Below are 7,494 nucleotides of genomic sequence, written 5' to 3' on the forward strand. Positions count from 1 at the left end.
TCACACCCTCACACACACACCCCCACCCCACACACACACACACACACCCTCACACACACACCCCCACCCCACACACACTCACACCCTCACACATACACACTCACACCCTCACACACACCCTCACATACACCCTCTCTCTCACATACACTCTTTTTCACACAGACACACTCACACACATACACTCCCTCTCACACATATACACTCCCTCACATACACTCTCTCTCTTTCACACACATGCACTCTCTCTGTTTCACACAAACAGGAAATATTTCATCCAAGATGTTGAGTAGATACATTCTGTTTTGATCAGAAAATTCTGACCCCAGTCTAAAACATAGACAGATTCTAAGCAGGACCTCACAACTAAAATGCATTGTCTGACCTGAGATGTCACCTCTCGTATACATTGATAAAACCTTTAATTATCTCGGGACAGTGACTTGAGGGAAATCTGGATTTTGCATTTTAATCAGTAGCCTCCTTCCTAACTGTTTAAAGCTTCAACAAGAGGTGGCCAGTTTTAGGGTTGTTACCTTTCTGCTTTTTAATTGTATCATATATCCTCTCTCTCACGCTATGCCTGAGGAAGGAGCTGAGCTCCGAAAGCTTGCGTTTTTAAGTAAAATATAATCTGGAGTCATGTGCTTTTTGACTTTGTCCAGAAATCCAGGTAATGTTCTGAGGACCTGGGTTCAAATCCTGCCGTGGCAGATGCTGGAATCTGCATTCAATTTTTTAAAAATCTGTTTTTTTTAAAATTCATTCACGAGATCTGGGTATCAATGGCTAAGCAAGCATTTATTGCCGGTCCCTAACTGCCCTTGTGATAGTTAAGAGCCGACCACATTGCTGTGGGTCTGGAGTCACCTGTAGGTCAGAACAGGTAAGGATAGCAGTTTCCTTCCCTAAAGGACATTACTGAACCAGATGGATTTTTCCTGACAATCGACAAATGGTCTCATGGTCATCATTAGGCTGCCATCCTCACTTAGTCTGGGCCTACATGTGTCCCCAGACCTACAGCAATGTGGTTGATTCTTGACTGCCCTTTGGGCAATTAGGGATGGGCAATAATACCAGCCTGGGAAGTGACACTCTCATGATGTGAATGAATAAAAAACAAATTCCTGACACCATTTGAAGGCCAGTGAGGAGAATCTGGGCCAAAGGAGTGATCTGTGCCCCTCTGCCCCAGGCCAGGGATTCAGAAAGCAGCTCCAAAACAACCATCAGTGTCCCTACCTCTGAGCCAGGAGGCCCACTAGCTCCAGAGGGTGTATGGCAGCCGCCTCTCCCTCTCTCTGCAGAGAGGGCAGCCTTACAAATCCTCTCTGCGATTATGGAGACTTTACCTTTATCACAACATCCCTGAACAGGTCGATTAGAAATACCGCCACCCACCCTCAGTGTCAATAAGACGTCGTCTCGCCCTTACAGACCCCCCTCCAAGGCATTCCCCTGGGGCATGGGAGCTGCAGGGAGAACATTCGGCCCATCCACACGCTGCCATCGCCGTGGCCCACGCTGTTTTTCCATTCACCATCGTGAAGGTTCTGTTTGTAGATTTCAGGGACAGCCTCCACCGAGCCAAAACAGGAGCTTCCGCAACTTGCCTGCAATGAGATTATTTTGCAAAATATCTTTTTAATCTTATTTGTATGTGCAGCAGATGGAGCAACTCACCTCCTTCCGTTTGCAAATTGATACACAAACTCTGCAAGTTGACACAGGCCTCCCGGGCCAACGTTCCAGGCACTTCCGGTCTCTCAGCCCCGCCCCCCCCATCCCGGCATCTAAGGGCATGCGCAAACCCGGGCGGTGCCGGGAGATGTAGTTTCCTCGCTGGTGGCTTTGTAGTTCCTCCACTCCCAGACATTGAGGGAATGGGGAAAGCATGCACTTGCATTGCTGTTGCGCCTGTCACGATCCACAAAGCCCCTTGCAGGCAATGAACTGACTTTTGTAGTGTGCCCACCAGCTGGAATTTAGGGAAACGGTCAGGCGGGGTGGGGGGGAGTGAAGTCGGTCATGGTTCGGGCAAGGGGAGGGGATGGGGATGTGGAAATGGATGAGATGTGCATTGCAAGATGCCACAAACAGCCCTGTGATCTTTAAGCAAAAAGGGCTCGTGCCATGACCAGCAGATGTGCCAAAGCTCTTGGCAGCCAATGATGCACCATATTGTAAAGGAAACCTAGCAGCTAATTTAGAGTCATACAGCATGGAAGCAGACCCTTCGATCCGACTCCATCATGCTGTCCAAGTTTCTGAAACTAAATTAGTCCCATTTGGCCCATATCTCTCTAAACCTTCCTTATTCATATACCTGTCCAAATGTCTTTTACATATTGTAACTGTACCTGCATCTACCACTTCCTCCAGCGGTTCATTCCAAACCAATCTCTGTGTGAAAAAGTTGTCTCTCAGCTTCCTTTTAAATCTTTATCATCTCACCTTAAAAATATGCCCCTTAGTTTTGAAATCCCCCGCCCTGGGGAAAAGACTTGGCTATTCACCTTAAAGATGTCCCTCATGATGTTATAAGCCTCTATACCGTCACCCCTCAACCTCCTAAGCTCCAGTGGAAAAAGTCCCAGTCTATCCAGCCTCTCCTTATAACTCAAATTCTCCATTCTCAGCAACATCCCAGTAACTCTCGTCTGAACCCTCTCCAGCTTAATAATATCCTTCCTATAACAGGGCCACCAGAACTGGACACAGTGCTCCAGTAGAGATCTCACCAATGTCCTGTACAACCTCAACGTGACGTCCCAACTTGTATACTCAAAGGTCTGAGCAATGAAAGCAAAAGTGCTAAACACCTCATTAACCACCCTGTTTACATGTGATGCAAATGTCAAGTTGCTGCAAAAGGCAAGACCAGATCATTGATTGAGGGATGAATATTGCCAGGGTAACACTGATAACTTGTTCAATCTTCTGGTTGTGACAATGCTTTAAGTCACATCTTATTTACAGCCACTGGTACCCTCTCTCTCATCCTGAGTGGACCTGTCTCTTTTCTGAGGTTTTTGTTTTAGAATCCATACAGCATGGAAGCAGGCCATTCGGCCCATCGAATCCACGCCAACCCTCCGAAGCCCATCCCACCCAGACCCACCCCTTATCCTATCCCTGCATTTCCCACCCTGAACACTATGGAGTAATTTAGCACGGCCAGTCCACGTAGCCTGCACATCTTTGGACTGTGGGAGGAAACCGGAGCACCCGGAGGAAACCCACGCAGACACAGTGAGAACATGCAAACTCCACACAGACAGTCGCCCGAGGGTGGGATTGAACCCGGGTCCCTGGCGCTGTGAGACAGCTGTGCTAACCACTGAGCTGTCCCATTGACAATTAACTATTGAATTTAAGGAGAATGTAGAAAAATACATAAGACACCTCTTGTAGTGCCGTGGTAATGTCCCTACCTCTGAACCAGGAGACCCAGGTTGACATCCTTCCTGGTCCCAGAGGTGTGCAGTAATGTCTCTGACCAGGTTGTTTTTGAAAATTAGGTTAATAAATAATAAACTTTAGGAAACGATCCATAGAGGAAGGAAGGTCGTACTGATTGAATTAGACAAGGAGGAATGAGTGGTGGTTAATATGGAGCTAATTACACTTAGCATTCTGGGGCCTAGAATAAAAAAGAAATACTTTAGTGAGTTCACTACATTTGGCTTAATCACAAATATTGTGAAAAAAAACTCCAACTTAGCAATGCTTTTGAGCCAGTCTTGAGTAGTAGCTTTGTCTGTAGCCCCCTTCAAACCCTCCGAAATCTCTGCATCTCTCCAATTGTGAACTCTGCTATGTCTTCCCAGCCCCTTCACCCTACTCCAGCCCAGCCTGTACCTTCAACCCATACAAGTATAAATTCTTAATCTCATCACACTGCCAGGGCTTCTTTTCCAATACGCCTTAAAACTTGTACCTTTTGACATCACCTCCCCTGCTGTGCCCTTGCTGGGTTGCCTTGTCAATTTTCCCACACCTGGGGAAACAGGAAGAAGCTACATCAATGTAAGTTGTTGTTGAAGATGTTGCTCGCTCGTTACATCAGATTCTCATCAGTGACACCCGATAACTCCCGACACGGATTTGGCTCAATTATTGATATTGCAGTCATTTTTGCTTCTCTTTTATGAAAGGAGATGTTCGAGATGTAAAACAACAAGGTTTTAGTGTAACAAGGAGGCCATTCAGCCCATTTCTTCAATGCTAGCTTTCTAATGCAGTTGTCCACACAGTCCAATCTTCCTACCCTTCTGCCATATTCATTTTTTTTTAAAAAGTGCTTTTCATGTATTCATCCAGTTTCCTTTTGAATGTTATTATAGATTCTGCACTGACCGCAGTTCTTTCAGGAAAATATATTGCCATCCTCGGTAATTCTACAGCACCTTACACTTGCTCAGGAGTCGTAAAGCCTCTTACAGAGAAGCACTTTTCAAGTGTGGCCCTCATTGGAATGTAGGAAATGTGACAGACAGTTTACACAAGGCTAGCTTCTATACAATGTAGGAGCAAAAGAAGGCCATTCAGCCCATAAAGCCCATTTTACCATTCAATGAGATCATGGCTGATCTGATCATCCCCCACTTTCCGGCCTTGTCCCCATAACCCTTGATTCCCTTACTGATTAAAAATCTCTATCTCTATACTTTTAATGACCCAACCTCGATACGGTAAAGAATTTCATAGATTCACTCCCCTCTGAGAGAAAACACTCCTCCTCTGTCCTACAGTATGACCCCTTATTCTGAGAGTATGTCCTCTGGTCCTAGACCGTACCAAATGGGAAACAACCTGTTCATATCGCCCCTAGAGTATCTTATATGTTTTGGTGAAGTTTTCTTTCATCATCCCCAAATTCCAATGATTACGAACCCAGCCTAATCGATGGAGCTGAGGTGGAGAGAGTTAAGGGCTTGAAGTTCCTCGGAGTGATGATAACCAACAATCTGTTTTGGACTTCCCACGTAGGTGTGATGATCAAGAAGGCACAAAAACGCCTCTTCTTCCTCAGGAGACTAAGGCAATTCAACATGTCCATAACGACCCTCACCCACTTTTACAGATGCCCGTTAGAAAGCATTCTATCTGGGTGCATCACAGCTTGGTATGGCAACTGCTCTGCCCAGGACCATAAAAAATTACAGAGAGTTGTGAACACAGCCCAGCCCATCACACAAGCCAACCTTCCATCCATTGCCTCCATCTACACTTCCCACTGCCTTGGGAAAGCAGCCATCATCATCAAAGACCCCTCCCACCTGAGTCATAATCTCTTCCACCCTCTTCCCTTGAGCAGAAGATACAAAAGCTTAAACACACGTACCGACAGATTCAAGAACAGCTTCTTCCCCCAGTGTTACTAGACTTCTGAATGGACCTCTCAAATTTTAAATCTAATGTTGGTTTCGCTCTTTGTGCACCTTCTCTGCAGCCGTAACTTTCCATCCTTTGCTCTGTTCAATCACCCTCTGATCCTTGTGCCTTGTATGGTATGATCTGCCTGCACTGCACGCAAAACAAAACTTTTCACTGTACCTAGGTACATGTGACAATAATAAGTCAAATCAAATTGACCTCTCCTGATAGAAAAATCCTTCCGTACCCAGGATCAACTGAGTGAACCTTCTCTGGATGGCATCCAATGCCAGTCTATCTTTCCACACAGGGTGCCTTGTAGAATTTTAGCAAGGTGTCCCATTTTCTTATACTCCATTGCCTTTCAAATAAAGGATAACAGTCCTTCCTATTATCCAATGAACTTGGATGCTAACACTTTATGTTTCATGCATTTGTATGTTCTCACCAGCACCTCCCCCCCACCATTCCTGTTTCGTAGCTTTCTGCAGCCTTTCCCTGTTTAAATAATATCTAGCTCTTCTCCACTTCCTGCCCAAAGTGTGCACAAACAGCAGTGATCGGATAATACGCTTTAGTCATTTTGATCAAAGGATCATCATTGGTCAGCTCCCTGAGGAGGGGCTCCCTCTTCTTCCTTGAAGTCATGATATTGCATCGTTTGTAACAGCCCGAGTTGGACCTCAGCTTAGCGAACAGAGCAAACCTAATGTACTCAACTTCCCCTCACGGGCAGCACGGTGGCTCAGTGGTTAGCACTGCTACCTCATAGTGTCAGGATCCAGGTTCGATTCCACCCTCGGGCGACTGTCTGTGTGGAGTTTGCACATTCTCCCCGTGTCTGTGTGGGTTCCCTCCGGGTGCTCCGGTTTCCTCCCACAGTCCAAAGATGTGCAGGTTAGGGTGGATTGGCCATGGGAAGTACGGGGTTACAGGGTTGGAGTGGGTCTGGGTGGGCTGCCCTTCAGAGGATCAGTGTGGACTCGATGGGCTGAATGGCCTGATTCATAAGGAAATGTCTCCATACTATGGATTAACTTTGTGAACTTAATCTTGAGAGAGCATCACTGACAATGCAGCAGTCCCACAGTACTGCACTGGGATGGTCAGCATCTCTGAAGTATAACGTGACTCTGCAACCTCTCCTATCCATTTATGGCATGAGGGTATCATAGAGTCACAGTGCTGTTCAGCACAGTAACAGACCCTTTGGTCCAACTCGTCCATGCTGACCAGATATCCTAAATTCAACTTGTCCCATTTGGCCCATATCCCTCTAAACCCTTCCTATTCACATACCCATCCAAATGCCTTTTAAATGTTATAATTGTACCAGCCTCCTCCACTTCCTCTGGCAGCTCATTCCATACACGCACCACCCTCTGTGTGAAAAAGTTGCCCCTTAGGTCCCTTTTAAATCTTTCCCCTCTCACCTTAAACTTATGCCCCTCTAGTTTTGGAATTCCCCACCCCTGGGGAAAAGACCTTGACTATTCACACTATCTATGCCCCTCATGGTCTTAGAAATCTCTATAAGGTCACCCTTCAGCCTCCGACGCTCCAGGGAAAATAGCCCCTGCCTATCCAGCCTCTCCCTGTAGCTCAAACCCTCCAACATCCTTGTAAATATTTTCTGAACCCTTTCAAGTTTCACAACATCCTTCCTATAGCAGGGGGACCAGAACTGAACGCAGTATTCCAAAAGTGGCCTAACCAATGTCCTGTACAACTGCAACATGACCTCCCAACTCCTATATCAATGCACTGACCAATAAAGTCAAGTATAACAAACACCTTCTTCACAATAATAAAAACCGAAAGAACTGCGGGTGCTGTAAATCAGGAACAAAAACAAAGTTGCTGGAAAAGCTCAGCAGGTCTGGCAGCATCTGTGAAGGAGAAAACAGAGTTAACGTTTTGGGTCCGGTGTTCTGAGGAAGGGTCACTGGACCCGAAACGTTAACTTTGTTTTCTCGTTCACAGATGCTGCCAGATCTGCTGAGCTTTTCCAGCAACTTTGTTTTTGTATCTTCTTCACTATCCCATCTACCTGCGACTATTAAGTGTGTAAGTCCTGCCCTGATTGGCCTTTCCAAAAATGCAGCACTTCACATT

General features: G+C 46.1%; 1 protein-coding gene across 2 annotated transcripts in view; it reads right to left on the bottom strand.

Annotated features, from left to right (window-relative positions):
• LOC109925532 (zinc finger and BTB domain-containing protein 1-like) overlaps positions 1 to 1,801 on the bottom strand; it is a 10,342-nt gene extending 8,541 nt beyond the window's left edge. The window contains exon 1 of one of the 2 annotated variants that reach the window (XR_007265765.1): positions 1,684 to 1,801. The gene's annotated coding sequence lies outside the window, so the exon portion shown is untranslated. The remainder of the gene's footprint in view (positions 1 to 1,683) is intronic. The other variant, XM_048618122.1, reaches the window with a different exon arrangement.
• Positions 1,802 to 7,494: the final 5,693 nt, after the last annotated feature.

This window comes from Rhincodon typus, chromosome 39 (genome assembly GCF_021869965.1).
Source record: "Rhincodon typus isolate 14 chromosome 39, sRhiTyp1.1, whole genome shotgun sequence".
Classification (NCBI taxonomy): Eukaryota; Metazoa; Chordata; class Chondrichthyes; order Orectolobiformes; family Rhincodontidae; genus Rhincodon; species Rhincodon typus.